The sequence below is a fragment of the Canis lupus genome, chromosome 8 (genome assembly GCF_003254725.2).
Source record: "Canis lupus dingo isolate Sandy chromosome 8, ASM325472v2, whole genome shotgun sequence".
Lineage (NCBI taxonomy): Eukaryota > Metazoa > Chordata > Mammalia > Carnivora > Canidae > Canis > Canis lupus.
This window is the reverse complement of record NC_064250.1, coordinates 72,612,402-72,629,662: the sequence shown is the minus strand read 5'-3', so window position 1 is coordinate 72,629,662 and position 17,261 is coordinate 72,612,402. Positions and strand designations below refer to the sequence as shown.

The 17,261-nt window shown below is 65.5% G+C and overlaps 1 protein-coding gene across 1 annotated transcript in view; it reads left to right on the top strand.

Moving 5' to 3' along the window:
- GPR132 (G protein-coupled receptor 132) overlaps positions 1-17,261 on the top strand; it is a 149,654-nt gene that overhangs the window by 45,039 nt on the left and 87,354 nt on the right. The gene's annotated exons all lie outside the window — the stretch shown is intronic.

Below are 17,261 nucleotides of genomic sequence, written 5' to 3'. Positions count from 1 at the left end.
CACCTGCCCTCCCCGCTACTGACCATTTTAATTTTGAAAATTAGCAGATGAGATCATCCCCGGCCGCGGGACAGCAGAGTCCGGCCCCCCGCCCTGTTTCCCGAGGGGTGCATCAGGCAGTGTGCGAGCACCCAGCTCCGGCAGACACCTGGGTGACCCTGCGGGAAGGTGACCAGATGCCGGCTCTCCTGCCTGGATGTCACCCCAGGGACACTGTGGGTCCCAGGCAGTTCTGCTGTGTGCCCACTGCTTGGACCTCCTCATCCATCGTCCTTGCTGCCCTCATAGTCCAGGGAGCTGGAAAGGGGTACGAGAAGTGTTGCACTCGTGCGCAGGTGGGGAAACTGAGGCCCGGGCCCAGAGGGGGTGTTGCTGGGCTGGAACCAGGTCTTCTGAGCTCAGCAGTCTCCCACGCCCTGTCTGGGCCGCAGTGGAGAGTGAGGATGGCCTTGTGTCAGGGTGCAGGTGGGCTGGTCTGCATTACAGCTGTGGCAGCTGAACAAGGCCACCCAGAGATGTCCACGCCCCGATCCCCAGAACCCGTGGCTGCGACACCTTACAGGGGACTTTACAGACATGATTGCATTAAGGCTTTTGAGAAGTAAGTCCTGGGTCATGCTGTTGGGCCCGATGCCCTTACAAGGAGGAGGCAGGAGGGTCAGAGTCTGAGGAGACGGACAGACAGAAGCAGAGGTCAGGGTGATGCAGGGCTAGGAAGCAGGGGATGGGGCAGCCCCTAGAATCTGAAAAGGGCGAGGAAGTACACCTCCCCTGAAACCCCAGAAGGAAAACAGCCCTACCAGCACCCAGCACCCAGCACCGCAGGGACTGAATGTGTGTTTAAGCCACTGTGTGGTTATTTGTTAGCGGCCATGTGAAGCCAGTAGAAGCCAGTGGCCCTTGGCTACTAGGAAGGTGCTGCCTTGGGGGAGCCCAGACTCAGAGGAAGTGGCAGAGGTGACCCAACATAGGGTGCTCAGCCCTGGCTGCAGGTGAAGGGGGGTAACCCACATAGCCGACAGGCGGCCCCTGGCTCCTCCAGCCAGCAACTGGGCAGACTGGGCAGGAGAGGGGCCACCAGCCGAGGGCCAGGCCTCCAGCTGGGGCAGCGGGGCACATAGCTGTTCAAATTTAAAAGGCTTCACCTGCTGGGGGAGACTGGCCAGTGGGGAGCATGGCGCCATCCAGGCAGGAGTTCAGGGGACACATGCAGGACGCCCTGAGGGGCCGTGGAGGGGGTGCAGGCAGTGTAGTCAGGAGGAAGAGTCCATATGCCCCCACCCGACTCCTCCTGGGACACCTTGGTCCATCCCTGGTCCCCAGCCTGCCCAACATGGGTGGGGACAGCTTCTCTGCCGCCAAGCTGAGCCTCCACGTCCCAGCCTCTGAACAGGAGGAAGGGGCCGGCCTCCACTTGGCCCAGAGCCCCACAGTAGCCTGGCACCCCCTGGCCATTGCCTGGTGAGGGATGAGGAGGTGTCCTTAGCCCTCAGAAGCATCTAGGTATCCTGCTCCTCTGGGGTTCTCAGCCCCAGATCATTGGGGTACGTCAAGGAGGCCGCTGCCCCCAGGCGTGGAGCAGGCACCCAGTTCGGGGGAGACTGAGGCAGTCAGAAGCCAGGGGTCAGGAGACCTGAAGCTGCCGCAAACCCCTCCGCCTGCTGTGTGAGGATCGGTGGGGGGCAGATGGCGGCTGATGGGGTCCTGCGTTGTGACTCTGCGCTGGGCCAGGCCGCAGCCGGTACAATGGCAGAGCTATTTTTGCTTATGGTGCTGCGGCTGCCGCATGGAGACATGAATCATTGATGCTCCGGGCATCCCTGCCCGCCCGGAGAGGCCCGAGAGCGACCAGCGGGCGCGGGGTGGGGGTGGGGGGCTCTGCTGGGGAACCCCGGCCTGTGGAGTCGGCAGCCACCACCCGTCACCCTGGCCCCACCAGTTCCCAGGCAGTCCGCCTCGGGAGACCCCCGAGCATCACGAGGGCCGTGGGGTCCGCGGCGCGGTGGTCCCAGGGAGGCGGTGAAGCCTGTGCCTGCCAACGGGAGAGAGCCCGGGCACTGCACGACCGCCACGGCCCTCCCGGCGCTCAGTGGTGGGGGCCGTGTGGGGGCCAGGGGTGGGCGGGCTGGGCCCAGGGCTCCGTGCTTGTGGGGGAACAGTGACTCCTCAGCCGTCCAACTGTTGTCACCTTCCCCAGCAGGCATCTGTGCCCGGAGGGGCCACGGGGACCGGGCTGTCTCGGGGCATGACGACAGCAGCTCTGGCAGCTCAGGGCTCTGCGGCAGGCTCACTGCCAGGCTTCGGCTCGCGGGAGGGCCGGGCGGGGAGTGGGGAGGCCTGGATGCGCTTCACAGGCTCCACCTGAGCAGCTTTCTCCCTGGGCCCACCCTGTGATCCTGGGGCCAGGCTGGGGCTTCTGAGGCCCCCGTATGTGGGAGGAGGGAGTGGACACAGGAGGCAGGGCCCAGTCTGGCTGGCCCAGGGCGGAGAGGGCCGACTTAGGGGCCGTCTTCCTCTACACAGGGGCCAGGCCCTCCTAGAGATGAAATGAGGCCCACAGGGTCCCCCGGGGAGTGTGCAGGGGTGAGCAGAACAGGTGATGCCAGCCTTCTGCAGGAGACGGGAGGGGCAGCCTCTGGGGCAGGAGTGCCCTGGATCTAGGGCCCTGGGTCAGTGCCGAGCCAACTCGCTTGCTGCAGGGTAAGCGAGGCTCCAGCAGGGCAGTGCAAGCCCACCGAGGCGTCACCAAGGACGGGTGCAGAAGTGGCTGCAGGGAGGGTCCCTGCCCTGGTGCCCCCCAGGCCCTGGCCAGTCAGGGTCCCAGGGACCGCCCAGCTGCACACGGGCCCGCTGGGGGCTGCTCCGTCAGCAGCCATGTGAGACCCCTCCTCCTGACCTCTGCTTAGGTGGGGCGGCTCCCTGGCCTCCCCACCCATCCCCCTCTGCCCTTCAGAGCCCCACGTGCATCATGCTAGACGATCAGGATATGTCACATGGAAAGAGACCGCTTCATTTGGACACACACTTTGCCAAGGTCACTCATGTAATGGGGCGGGGGGACACAGAACTGGGTCTGTGTCCCAAGGTCCCCGCTTGGACAAGTGCCCCTTCTTCCCTGGCCCCCAATGCCAGACTCACATACACGGATGGGCAGGCTGGGATCCCAACAGATCTGGACAGATGTGGGACACACCCAGGGACACAAAAAGTGCTCCCTCCCTGCACCCATGAGCAGCTGACTCCCAGAAGAAGAGAGCAGGGCAGGACTCCAGGGAAGGAGGAGGGCGCAGGGTCTGTGGCTCCAGGGCAATGCTGCCCAGCCCATGGGGAAAACCCCACACCCCATTGTCCCCACCTGAAGGACAGAGCTGTGCCCCGTTGTCCATGGGCCCCGTGGAGGAGAGGCTGCAGAGCCTCTTCCCAGCAGTGATGTGCATGTCTGTGGGACCTGCTGCTGGCAGGCTGCCTGGCTGCAGCCCAGCTAACGGGAACTGGCACACATGAGTCATCCTGCTGGGCAGGCTCACCTGGGCCCTGCCGGCATCCCCAAGGAGGCCCAGGAGGAGAGTGCACCTGTGTGTGCATGTGTGTGTCTGTGTCCGGTTGTGCATACCTGGGCTCTTGGGTCCAACGGGTGCACTTGTGTCAGCATGGGTGGGACTGTGTGTGCGCCTCTCCGTGCACGGAGACATATCCAAGCCCATCTGTGTATTGGTGTGAACATGTGCGTCATCTCGTCTACCTGTGTGTCTTGGGTGTGTCTCAGGTGCGTCCCTGTGTCTGAGTGGCTCCCCGTCTCTCTCTGCTCCAGGAGCAGGTATGTGTGTGTGTCCACCTGTCCGTCCCAGCACCACGGGCACCATGCCTAGGTGGCGCCCAGGCGTGGTCCTCCTTGGCACAGCGATGCATTCCTGGGTCTGTTCTGGCCCAGGCTCCCCGCCCGCAGCCCCAGTGGGACCCACACCTCCAAGGTGCCCTTCCTCAGGTCTACGCCAGGCTGGGCCTCAGCGAACTCCTACGAATTCTGGTGTTAACAGAATTCTCCTGGGCCTTCCCACTCCCTGCCGGTTCCCCAAGGAGTGTGGTGTTCTGCACAACACCCAGGCTGGAGCTCAGCGGCCCCAGCCATCCCCACTCCAGTCCTTACCAAGGCCCTCTGGAGCATCCGGGGCCTTGTGGCCTTGTCTCCCTCCTCATATTGCTGCCCGGGCCCAGCCCCACCCTCCCTCTTGCAGGGCTCCCGACTTCCAGCAGGGCCCACGCACCCTGCCCCCCGCCGCCGCCCCGGGGAGGGTCTTTCCTCAGCTCCCACCGCCCGGTCTCGCTGCCCCCCGCCCCGCTGCACCTAATTCTCGGCCTGGGCCCTCTGTGGCCTCGAGGGAACACTCTTCCCGCACACTCCTGGGGTCCCAGCTTGGACGGCCCCTTGGGACCCCCCGCGCACCCCAACCGCGGCGGCGCGCTCCCGGGCAGAGCAGCGTCTAGACTGCGAGCCCCTGGGCGGGGCCGGGAGGTCGGCTCTCCGGCCCGTCGCCCCTCGGGCTCCCTCTGCCCCTGTGACCCCGGGCCCCGCCCCCGCGGGGACCCCTGCCCGGCAGCGGCCCGAGGCGCGCGGTCCGGGCGGGGGGCGGAGGGCGGAGGGGGCGGGGCCGGGGGCGGGGCCGGGGGGCGGGGCCGGGGCGCGGCAGCCAATGGGCTGGAGGGGGCGGGGCGGGGCGGCGGCGGGTCCCGGGCGCCGGCGGGGTCCGCAGTCGAGGCCGGCCGCCCGCGGCAGCGCCCTCCCGGCTCCCCGGCCGCCCGCGCGCCGAGCCCAGACCCGCGACCGGACGCGCCGGGCCCGCCGGCCCGCACCGCCCGGCGCCGCGATGTGCGACTGTTTCCACGTGGTGCTGCCCTCCTGGCCCGGAGCCCCCGGCAGCGGTGCGCCTCCTCCCGCCTGCTGCCCCCCGCACGCGCCTCTCACCTGGCCCTGCCTCGCTCTCCCATCTCTGCCGCTCACCGTCTCGGGGTCGCTGACTCATCCCTGCCACTCCCTCTGTCGCTCCCGCCTCTGTCACTCTCCCTGCCTGGCTTTCCCTCCCTGTCACTGCCCCGTGTCCCTAGAGGCGCCGCTCGGCGAGGCGGCGCGTGTGAGTGGGGCGTGGGGGCCGTGGGTCACCTGGCACGGGGACCTGCAGCCAGGCTTGCCCGGGGCCCTGCTCTGGGGCCGGAGGACCACGGACTTAGGGCTGGGTGGGTCCACAGTGTGGCTGGCTCCCTGGCGCGGCGGGGCAGGCAGGGCTGGCCCCGAGGGCTGCGGCTGGGTGAGGGGCCACGGAGTCCCCGGTGCCGGGCAAGGGAAGGTGGGTGTTGCCCTCGCCTCTGCCCGCAGAATGGGAAGCAGGTGCTTTGTCATCTGTCTGTCCCCGCTCGAGGTCTGGTTCCCGCGTCTGCGTGTCTCAGAGTCTTGGGGGGCAGGTGGGGTGAGGCAGGGGCAGTTATCCCAGCTCTGGGTCAGGGATGCGGCAGCCACGCCCAGGGCATCTGGCCGGTTGCCAGCAAGGAGGGTTGGGCCTTGCTGCAGTGGCGCAGACCGGACCCCACTCCTTGAGGAACGCAGAGGAGGAAGATGATGATGGTGCTGCCGATGCAGAGGGGGAGGGCTGCCCCTTGGCCTGGGCACGCCCCTGCAGCCGCAGCGGGAGTCCCCATGGTCCCTTCTGTTGCCCGTCTGTCTGCTGAACACCAGCTGGCCTCCTGTCAGGGCCTCCCTCGGCCCAGGGATGTTCCCTGAACAAGCTTGCTTGGGAGGATGATAGATGCTGTGGGTCCCCAGCCCCCTCCTCCTGACCGTGGCGGCCCTGGCCCGCATCCCTGGGGATCTGCTGTATCACAGGGAAAGGAGAGGGGCAGAGGGACGTGGGGCCATTGCTCTGCCTCCAGCATCTCCCACCGGCCTATACCCTCACTCCCAGGCTGCCCAGAGGCGCCCGGGATACAGGGTGCAAGACCACCCCCTCCACCCGTCTGCCTCGAGACGGCCTGGTCGGGACAGCCCTCCCCCGTTGAGACCCTTATTCTCTGCTTTGACCTGGGGCCGGCCTGTGGGGCAGCCCGTAGGGAATGTCAGGGGCTGTCACGGGGCGTGGGTAGGAGACCTAGTGCATCAGAGCCCCTGGGGGTTCCGTCCAGCGTGCGGGTCCCCAGGCCCTGCCCCACCCGCACTGGGAGGCTGGGCCTGGCGGCTGCGCCTCCCCACCATCCCTCAGAGGCAGCCAGTTTCTTCCCAAGGCAGAGGTGGGTCCTGGGCAGCTGGACTGACAGGGAGCCCCCAGCTCCTGCCCCGGGCCCCTGCCCTGCCCCTGAGGCCCCTGACTTGGCCTGAGCCCCCCTCCCATCCCCACTCTGATAAGCCCCCACGAGGTCCAGGGAGGGCCCACCATGAAGGAGAGTCTGTGTGGTCTCTTCTTGTGGGGGGCCGTGGTAAGTCTGGGGCCCTTCCCAGGCTCATCGCAATGTGGGGCCTCCCTGCAGTGGCCTCCCTCCTCTGAACGGGGCTGGTGGCCTCTGCAGGGCCCTGGGCTTGGGGCTGCAGGGGTCTGTGGGCTGCGACTAGCACCTGTGAACGGGAGTGAGCACGGCCGCCCACAGCAGAGGCCGGGCGGAGAGGCCAAGTGCCGGCGCGGGTGGCAAGTGTCTCCAGTGTCCGTGCTGGCAGCTTGCCCTGGGTTGTCCAGTGGCACAGGGATGTGTCCCCATTTTGCAGACAGGGACGCTGAGTCTTGGAGCAGTGAGGTAGGGCCTTGCACCGAGGTCGAGGTCGAGCCTTCTGGCTTCTACAGCGGCTGGAGTGGCCAAACCGCAGGCCGAGGGCGGTGATGTCCGGCAGGTGCTGGCCTGGCCGCCCCACCAGGCAGGGCTCTGGAGTGCCCCCTCCTGCCCAGAGTGTCCGTGGCAGGAGCCGGCAGCAAGGAGGAGGAGTGAAGGTCATCTTGGGCTGGGCCTCCCCCCCCTCCCTGTGCTTTAGTGAGGCGGGTTCTCCCAGCCGCCGCAGGTGCTGCTGGCAGATGTGTCCCTGACAGCACCCCAGCTCTTCTCCCTGTAGGAAAACTCAAGCTGGACATTCTGCCACTGCTCCAGGGTCTCAGGAGAGTGGGGGGGGGGAGGGCCCAGGAGCCCCTGCCTCCCCGTGTGCCAGGAGTGGTGAGTGCGGGGTCTTCTCTCCATCTGGTTGAGCTCTCCTACCCTGGACTTGCTAGAAGCTGCCTCTTCCAGGAAGCCCCCAGGATTGCTGGGCCCAACCCTGTCTCACCCTCAGGCTCCAGCCCTCGCTGAGTCCTTTCTCCCATGACTGCCTTTTGCTGAAGGCTTCTGTTTCAGGTTGAGCCTGGGGCTGGCCTGCCCGGGGGTGAGGAAGTGTCAGTGTGAGGGGGAAGGACCCAGCAGGTGGCCCTGCCACTCGCTCCAGGCATGAAAGCCCAGATCTCCCCAGCACAGCCCTCTGGGTGGAGGCAGGAGGAGGCGACCGAGCACCCCGGGCTCTGGCAGGGGCCCTGGGACCTGGGAGGTCACACATCAGGGAACACTGTACCATTGTTTATTCGGCTAAGGTGAGTCAGGCACCTCTCGGCTGCACTGAGGAGTCAGAGAGGGCTTCCTGGAGGAACGTGCGTGTGGCCTGGAGAGCCTTGGCCGGGGGACAACAAGCAGATTTACAGGGTGGGTCTGGGGATAGGCGTAGGGGTGAAGAAGGGTAGAGAGGGCAGGGGCCAGCGGTTGGGGGGGTTTGTTCCCAGGGCGCTCGGGGCTCCACACGGGTTCGGGGCAGTCCCCATGGGAAGAGGTGAGGCCGGGCAGAGGAAGGGGAAATGGAGAGGCAGAGGGGCCCAGCAGGGAAGTGGGGAGAGCTGGGGGGCTCTTAGCTGGGTGCACGGTGGGACCCCGTGTGCGCCCGACCTCCCCGGAGCCTCCCCATGGGCCGGGCCCCGCCCAGCTCCTGCTTCTACCTCCAGGCTTCCCTTTGTTTATCTTTTTTTGGAAGCCGCGGCCGCTGGGAGCCAAGGGTCCAGCTCACTGGGGTAAATATTTAATAGTTAGAGACACTTTCTCTAATGGAAAGGTCCCAGGAGCTGGGGCAGGGGGGCGGCAAGTGGTGGCCCCGCCCACGCCCAGCCCACTAGCCCCCTCTTCCCACCCCGCTTCCCGCCCTGTGCTGACCCGTGTGGGTGGGGGGGTGCCATGGGCCCCCCTCCCCGTTGTCGAGAGGAACCCCCTCAGGTGACTGGCTCCCAGCCAGCCGCCCCTGCCTGCGGGGTGGACGCTGGGGTCCAGGGCAGGAGTCCTGAGAAGGGCCCTTCGGCGCGCCTGCCTGGACACAGCCCCGGATGCGGGTGCCCGGTGCTGAAGGGACAGTGGAGGTTCAGAAAGGAGCGGCTGGGGACAGGAGCCCTGGGGCCCTTGTGCGGGCCTCCCTGCCCTGCCAACACCCGCTTCTGCTGGAGGGGCTGCCCCCGCACTGGTGGGCACTGCTGTCTGCTGGGCGGGAGGCCCGGGGCTCAGGCCCGCTGGGCCAGGTCGTGTCCCCTTTGTTTGGGGGTCAAGCCCCTGGTGGGGGTCAGACCATGGGCTGCCTGCATCAGGTGTGGGCGCTCTGCATCCCCCGCCCCCACCGGCCCTGCACCTCTGTCTCCCATGCATGCTCGAGGTCCCTCCTGGGTGGGGCAGAGGATGGCCTCCCACTCCCACAGGGCACTAGGCCACGTGCGGGACCCCTGGAGGAGCAGCTCCCTCCCCGGCAGGCCTTACTCCTGGGTGGCACCAGCCCCCGGGGGCTCCTCTGTGACACATCTCCTGAGAATGCCGTGCTTGGCCCTGGCCACCTCCCCAGCTGATTCACTATCAGCTGCCCGTGGGCCTGCCCAGCCCCTGCCCAGCTCTTGCCAGCCCCCAAATTCCTGTGGTGACACTGAGCAGCAGCCCAGGGTGCAGGGGGCTTTGAGCGAGGACTGCCTGTGAGGTGGGCATTGGCAGGCGTGTGCTGGACGGCCTGGATCTCAGGACCCTTGGTGTGGCAGGTCAGCAGACACCCTTCAGCTGGCCCAGCACCACCTGGGGCCGGGGACCAGGCGGGTGGGGTCCTTGGTTGCTGAGGCAATGGGGCGGGGCCCTACTCGGGGCCCCTTACCTGCAGGAGAGCCAGGTATGACCCCTGTGGGACTGGACACCAGCACAGGGGCAAGGTATGGAGGGCGGCCCCTGACGCTTGGCCCTACAAGGTCACGGTGGCCTGGACCCAGAGCCCTGAGCCTCCAGCCTGAGTCCCTGCCTGACCGGTGCCCCCGGCTGGCCCCCACATCTGCAGGTCCTGCTGGCACCCACCTCCCGTCTGCAGGGGCCTCACCCGGACACAGCGCTTGCCAAGGGCTGCGGGCAGCTGCCTGTGGGGAGGGAGTCCAGGGTCCGAGCTGGGAAAGCGCTTTGGGCAGAGCAAGCTGCATGTGCTCACTGGGAGTCTGCAGGGAGCCTGGGTGCGGCAGGGGTGGGGGGTGAGGGGTGGCAATGTGGGGGCGGGGGGAGCAGAGCACAGGGTGTCAGGGGGCGGGGGCGGGCCCAGCCTGCAGGCCACGCAGCGTGGGGCGACCTGGCCACATCTCCCTCTGGCTGCCGAGGTGGGGGCCCATGTGCTCCAGGGCCAGATGGCTGGGGGGCAGTGGGGTTCCCGAGGAGGGGGACGAGTGGCTCTGTGGGCTTGGGGTCCCGGGCTGGAGAGAGGAGTGCGTGGCCCGTTCTGAACCCGCAGCAGCCTCCTTCCGGCTGGGCTCAGCCCTGGCCTGGGGGCGATGAGAGAGCCGTGGGGTGCCAGGCAGCGAGTTCCCAGGTGAGAACTGTCTGGGGCTGTGGGAGGGGTGAGGTCACCGCCAGCCGGCCTGGCCAGCTTTCCCGGCTCACTGTAAATAGAGTCATTTGTGACCGTTAAATTTTTAGAGAGGGGGAGGCTGGGAGAGGCCTGGGTACGGCACCTCCTTCTTGGACTGGGGGCCCACCCTGGGCCTCTCGCCCACCCTGACCCAAGAGCACCCCTGGCCCCGGGACGGGCTAGAGCCTTCTGTGTACCTGGGATCCCCCTGAGCGGCCAGGTGCCTTCCCTTACTGTCACCCCCTCCGTGTCCCCATGGGGGGCTCGCTGCCCTCGGCTGTCCCCAGAGCCCCCAGTTAGTGGCTGTCTTGCCGATCGGGCCTGGGGTGGCGGGCAGGGGTGGGGGTGAAGCCATCCCACCACCACCTCCCCAGGGCTGGGCCTGACCCCTCACTGCCCTGGAACCCCAGGCTGGGTCCCTCAGCTGGGCGGGCCTGCTCTGACCTGCTTGTTGGGTGCAGGTGCCAGCAGCCAGCTGAGCCCCACCCCGCAGGGCCCTGGGGCAGGGCGGGGCGGCTTCGGGATCCAGCAAGAGATCTGCTGATGGCACAGGCTGCGCGGTCCTGCCCAGGCCTGCCAGGGCTCCGGGAGCTGGAGGGGCCGGGGAGCCAGACTGCGTCCTCCCACCCGCCCCCTGGGCCCCTGGGCTGGGGGCTGGGTCCTGGGGGTCCCGGGAGGTGACAGGAGGTGGTAGGCCAGGCAGTTGGCGCTTCGGGGAGGGCAGAGCTGGGGTCTTCAGGCTCAGAGAGGCTGCGTCTCAGCTCCCCCTCAGGCCCCGGTGACGCGGGCGCGGGTCATACACGCGGGGTCCAGGGCCCGGCGGCGCCCAGCTCGTCGGAGGCCCCCGCTTTGGGCGGAGGCTGCTGCGGAGCTTTGGCTGAGGGGCTGCAAGGGTGGCGGGGTGCACGCCGAGGGGCACGGGCAGACCTAAGGTCACTCACTGGCCCGGGCCGCGGCGAGCTCGGGCTCGTCCTGCTCCGGCCTCGGTGGTCTCTGCCGGGGAAGGGGCTGGCTGTGCCCTGGGCAGGGGTCTCAGTACAGCCTGACGCGCCGTGTCGCCCCGACGTCGCAGGTGGAGCAGGCGTTAGCACCCCGCGTGGGGCTCTCTTGGAAGGGCCTGGGTACCCCTCGGGCTGTGCCTCCCCTTCTCTGTGCCCCCAGCCTGGCCAGCTTCCAGCCTCTGTCCCTGCACGTACAGGGAAACTGAGGCACGGGGCCAACGAACAGCCTGGCGGGGGTGGGGGAATCCTATCTGACATCTGCGGCTGCCTACCTGTCTACACAGCAGGACCGGACTGGACTGCGCTGGCGGGTGGTAGTGACTCAGACATCCCCAGGCGGGCGTTTCCTTTCCCAGTCAGCTGCTTGGGCTGGGGGGGGGGGGGGGCACTCTGGGGGAGGGGCCTGGCCCGGCTCCGGGCCTGTGAGGGGGCCGCCCAGCCCCCTGGTGGGGCTCCAGGCCAGCGAGGAGGAGGCCAGGGCGGGGCAGCGGAGCCGGAGCCGGGGCTCTGGAGGGGAGGGACCCAGGAGGGCAGCGGAGGGAGCGCCAGCTGGGATCTTCACTCTGGGCAAGTTGGGAGGACGTCGACCTGGGTAAGCCACTGCAGCTGTCTTCTGTACCTGCCCCTGCCCCTGTCCCTGCCCCCTGCCCCCTGTTCCCAGCCTCCAGCCCCCTTCCCGGGGTTCAGCCCTAGGGTACCTGCACCCCTCACCACCCAGTAGGCCTGTGGGGGCCGGGTGGGGGCTCGGGCTGCGGGCTGCGGGCTGTCATCTCCCAGAGCCCCTGCCCTGCCTCATCCCAAGCCCACGTTGGTGGGACGGGCCACCAGGTCGTGGTGGCCGAGGGCACCAACACAGCCATCGCCATCCCAGGGCAGGTCCCCAAGGTGGGACCATGTGGCCGGGGAGGATTCCTCAGGTGACGTCCACCATCCTTGTTTGGTGCACTGGAGACCCCAGGAGTTTGGGGCGGGCGCTTCCAGCGAGTGCAGGCTCCCCTGCAGCGGGGCAGGTGGGCAGCGGTGGGCAGGACCTCCAGGGTACCGGCCTTTCAGCTCAGAGAGAGAAACAGGCTCAGGCCCACTCCCGTCCTGGCTGCTGGGCCCTCTGGAGTCGGAGGCCGGCGTGCCTGCCTCGGTTTCTCCAGGTTCAGAAGGATCCTCCCAGCCCCACAGCTCGGCGGCACCCTCAGGCCCGTGGACTTGCCCCTTCCCAGGAGAGCTGCCCCGCGCCTCCTCTTTCTTTCCCCATCTCCTCTCTGCACTGGCACTTATTATGCACCTACTGTGTGCAGGGCTCTGAGTGCTGGGGACCAGAGAGGAAGGGGGGCAGTGGCCAGGCTTGGTCTGAGAGTTGGCCGGGGTGGAAGAGCGAGGTGCCGGGGCTGGGGAGGCTGCTGGTCTGCAGCGCAGTTTGGAAGGTCTGGGCCCAGGCAGCGGTGGGGGGGCTGTGCACGGTCTGGGGGCGCTGCAGGGTGACCCAAAAGTCCTGGAAAGTCCAGGCAGCAGCGGGAGGGGTGTGGCTGCGGGGGGTGCCAGCCCTCACTCCCAGGCCCAGCCGCCCAGGCGAGGGCCAGGCGAGGGCCTTGGGGGCAGAAGCGGGAGCCGAGCTGGCCTCCCCGCGCAGTTACCTTGGGAGGGCCTCGCTGCCGGCTGTTGCTGTGGGAAGGCTGCAGGTCTCATGACCAGTCAGCCCAGCCCAGCACTTTCCTCGCGCAGTTCCAGGCTGGGGTGAGGCCTGAGCGTGCCGTGCGCCTGTGTGGCCACTGGGCTCCAGGCCCGAGGGTGAGCCTGCCTCGTGGGGTCCTGCCCCGCGGCACCCTGGGTGGCTGGGGGACTGTGCGCTGTGCTTGGGGAGGGTCCCAGGCGCAGGCACACACGCCCCACTGGATCTCTGAGGCCACGGCCGGTCCAGGTTGCAGCTCCCCTTCCTGCCAGTGTCCTCGTTCCCAGGCCCACCACTGCCCTGGTGACATGCAAATGCGCCCACCGTCCCTGGCCCCTCTGGAGGGCGGCCAGTTTCCATGCAAACTGGGCTTTGGTTAAGCACACTTGCCGCTGAGAACCCCCACTTGGTGGGGGGCTGCCTGAGAGTCCCTGGCTCGCCCCGAAGTATTAGTAGTCATTATTCGATGTGGCTGCTGAGCCGAGTCCCCACAGAGCCCATCTGTGGGGCCATAGGGGGCAGGGCCCGGGTCAGGCTGACAGGACGCTGCCCCTGCACTCACGGCCGAGGGGGGCCCTCCGGTCGCAGGGCCCGGCAGGACGATGCTCTGGGGGATCCTGGGGTGCCTTGGCCTCCCGCCCCGGGGTGCAGGTCCGAGGCCGGCAGGCCCCTGGCAGCTCTGCCCCGCAGCAGGCAGGATTTCCTCCTTCCTGTTTGTGTGACCCTGGGCCAGGCTGGGGCCAGCTGGTGGCTCTGAGGGGCGCCCAGGGACCCGGGGCTTAACCCTGCAGCCCCACCTTCCAGCCGGTGGCCTCGGGCTGGGCCCGCCCCTCCAGGGCCTGCTCCTCACCGCCCAGCGGCTGCGGGTGCGGGTGCGGGTACGAGCACTGCAGCTGGCCCGCTGGCCCGCAGGAGCAGGGCAGTGGGCTTCTGGGCCTGCCTGGGTCCCCAGGATCCCGGTGCAGGTGTGCGCCCACCTCCACACCGCCGCTCCCTACGCCCTGGCCCTCGCGCCCGTGAGACACCCCGGGGTCGATCTGGGGGTGCAGCTTCTCAGGGCCGGCGATCCCTGCCCTGCCCGGGAGCCTTCCCTGCGGTGGGCCCCCTCCCCCGGCCTGGCTGCCGGCTGGAGGCCCTGCCTGGGGGTCCTGTCCCAGGCCTGTGGGACTCCCCCCCCCCCCCCACCTCTCCGGGTCGCCTGCCGGGAGAGGGCGGCCACCGGGATCTTGTTTTGTTGTCTGACTCACAGAAAGGGCTGCGGCCGCGGAGGCGCTGGGCGGCGGTGAGCTTGGCAGGCTCCCCAAGCCCCTGGCCCCTCCCCGGGGCACACCCTCCTCTCGCCCCTGTGGGTCCCCTGTGTGCTGGGCTGGCCGTGGTGTGAGTGCTGCCTCCCTGGGACTCAGCCGGCCCCTGCGCCCCGCCCCAGGTGGCCGCCCTGGGCAAGCGGCTCCCTCTTCCAGGCTGGGCATTCTCATTCCTTGTTGCTAACACACGGCGACCCCCCACCCCAGGGTTGGGGGTAAGGGCCTGGGGGGGCCTGGGTGGTAAACTGAGGCCGGAGAGTAGGGTCAGCCGCCGTCGGCGTCAGCTGCTGTGCGGGGGCAGCAGGCTCGTGGAGAAGAGGCGAGGCCGGGAGTCGGAGGCAGGGCTGTCCCCACTCTGTGTCCCCACCCTGTGCCCCCGCCCTGGCAGGCCCTCTGGTTCTCCTGGGCACACGCAGCAGCCCTCAGACGCCCACGGGGAAATCAGGGCCCGGAGAAGGGACGGCCTTGCTCAGGGCCACATAGCAGCTTGGCCAGAGTGCAGTAGCCCAACCCACGCTCCTGCAGGGACTGGGCCCCCATGTGCTCCACAGGGACAAGGACCTGCCCGGTCCCCGAAGCGGGGTGCCCACCCCACGGGGCTGGCGGGGGTGGGCGGGCGCCTGTGTGGTTGGCAGGGGGGGCTTGTCCCCCTGGTCCCCGGCAGTGTGGGCGTCTGGAGAAGGGGTGTCCCCAGGCCCAGGCAGGCATGCCAGGGTGTCCCCAGCGCTGTCTCTTCCTGGAATGCGTAGTACGGTCCCGGGGGTGGGGGGCTGGAGTCATGTTGCTGGAAAGGCCGTGAATACGGCTTTCATTGTTCAACCACGACACAACCATGGAGAGTCCGCTTCTCCTTGTGCGGCGTTGGCACGGCGCTCCTCTGCACGTGGGTCCTGCCCGTCTGAAGGTTCAAACCTGTGGCCATGAAGTCTGCCATTTCCTCATTTCAGTTTCATGGAGAATTTTTTAAAGTCTCTCTCGAGAAGGAGTGCAAGTTGTAAGTGTGCGGCTTGAGGCATTTTCCCCAGGTGGCCACACACGTGTCCCCGGGACGAGGCGCAGCCCCTCCGCTCCCCGAGGGTCTGTGCCTGCAGCTGAGCTGGCCGTGCGAGAAAGAGAGAGAGAGAGAGAGAGAGCAGGCAGGAGTGGGGGGAAGGGCAGAGGGAGAAAGAATCCCAAGGAGACTCCCCGCTGAGCGCGGAGCCTGAGGAAGGGATCGATCCCATGACCCTGATATCGTGAGCTGAGCCAAAATCAAGAGTCGTGCTTGACAGACTGCGCCCTCCAGTCTTGCCCGTTTTTCTACTGGGTTGTCTGTCTTTTCCTTCTGGTCTGCAAGAATTCTTCGTGCGTTCTGGGGAGGAGGCCTTGGTTCGGCCAGCGCGTTGCACATCTCCGCCCGGTTCGTGGCCTGACGGCTGGCTCCCTCGCGGGGTCTTCTGGGGAGCGGAGGCTCTTCGCCGTGACCTAGACCACTTTCTCAGCCATACCCCGTGGGCCCAGCGCCTTCGCTGTGCTGCTTAGGATTTGTTTCCCTTCCCCCAAAGTCATTCCTATTTATCTGCTGGAAGCTTTGCCGTGAGACCTTCTGCTCGGGTTCTACAGCCCACGCGGAATCACTACTTTCTGGGGCTGCCATAATGTTGAGATTAACGTTTTTCCCGGGGATAGCCAACGGCCCCACACGGGCGACGGAAAAGACCGTCCATTTCCCGCAGCTTTGCATCTGTGAGTTTGGTTCTGGGGTCTTTGTTCTGTTCTGTTGGTTTTAATTGGCGTTTTCCTGCCTGGCTAAGGAAGTTGATCGTCTTTTCTCGTGGGCATCGGTGCAGCTTCTTTTGTCAAGGGTCTGTTCAGAGCTTTCGCCCATATTTAACTGAGGTGGGGTTGTTTTTGTTTGGTGTTTTTGTATTGATTTGTCAGAGTTTATCTGGATGCGAGTCCTTTGTCAGATCTACACGTTGCCTTTGCATTTCCTTAAGAATGCCTTTCAAGACCGGACGTACTTAATTATGATGAAATATAATTTATCGCATTTTCTTTTGTGAGTCACACCTTTGCTGTTCTAAGAAAACATCGCCTCCCCAGGGTGGCACAGAATGTCCTGTGTTTTCCTCTGCAAGGTTTATAGTTTTAGGTTTTACATTTAGCTCTATGATTCATTTTGAATTCATTTTTATGTCTTATGTAAGAGTCCAGGTTTTTTGTTTTGTTTTGTTTTGTTTTCCAAACACACATCCAGTTGTCCCAGCACCATTGTTGCAAAGACTGTGATTTCCCTATTGAAATAACCTGGCCACTTTGTCAAAAATCAATCGACCAATTCTGGACTTTCTATTCTGTTTCATTGATCTTTTATATTTATATCAGACTGTGTTGATTCCACTGGGCGTGATTCAAATTCTCTTAAACTTAGTGAAACATTTTATTTATTTCAGTTTTTTTTTAAAGATTTATTTTTGAGGGAAAGAAATGGAGTGCACGGCCTCGCCTGGGAGAGAGCCAGAGGGAAGGAGAGACTCTCAAGCAGACTCCCCGTTGAGCACGGAGGGGGGATCGCGACCTGAGCTGAAACGAAAAGTCGGATGCTCAAACCACTGTGCTCCCTGGCCCCCCTTTGCCCCTAAACTTACTGAGACATTTTCAATGACACATAGTCATTTCGGCACATAGTCTATCTTGGTGAATGTCCCACGTGCACATAGGAGGGAGGTGTATTTTGTTGTCCGAAGGTGGAGTGGTCTCTTAGTGCCAGTGTGGTCTCACCGGTTCACAGGTGGTTCACCTGTTGTTATGTGTCCTGTTTTTTGTTTTTTTTTTTAATTTTATTTATTTATGATAGTCACAGAGAGAGAGAGAGAGAGAGAGAGAGAGAGAGAGAGGCAGAGACACAGGCAGAGGGAGAAGCAGGCTCCATGCACCGGGAGCCTGATGTGGGATTCGATCCTGGGTCTCCAGGATCGCGCCCTAGGCCAAAGGCAGGCGCCAAACCGCTGCGCCACCCAGGGATCCCACGTGTCCTGTTTTGTACCCAGAGGAGGACTAGGATCTCCTGTCCAAATTGTGGATTTAAGTGTCCTGTCAGGGTTGCCAGTTTTCTCTTCTGTGTTTATACCCTCTGTTATTAGGTGGATACAGACATTAAGTTCATTGGTTTTTTTTTTTTTAAGAATTATTCCCCTTTTTTTTAAGATTTATTTATTTATTCATGATAGACACACACACAGAGAGGTGGAGACACAGGCAGAGGGAGAAGCAAGCTCCATGCAAGGAACCTGACGTGGGACTTGATCCCGCGACTCCAAGATCATGCCCTGGGCCGAAGGCAGGCGCTAAACCGCTGAGCCACCGAGGGATCCCCGAATTATTCCCTTTTTAAAAAGATTTGTTTATTTGAGAGC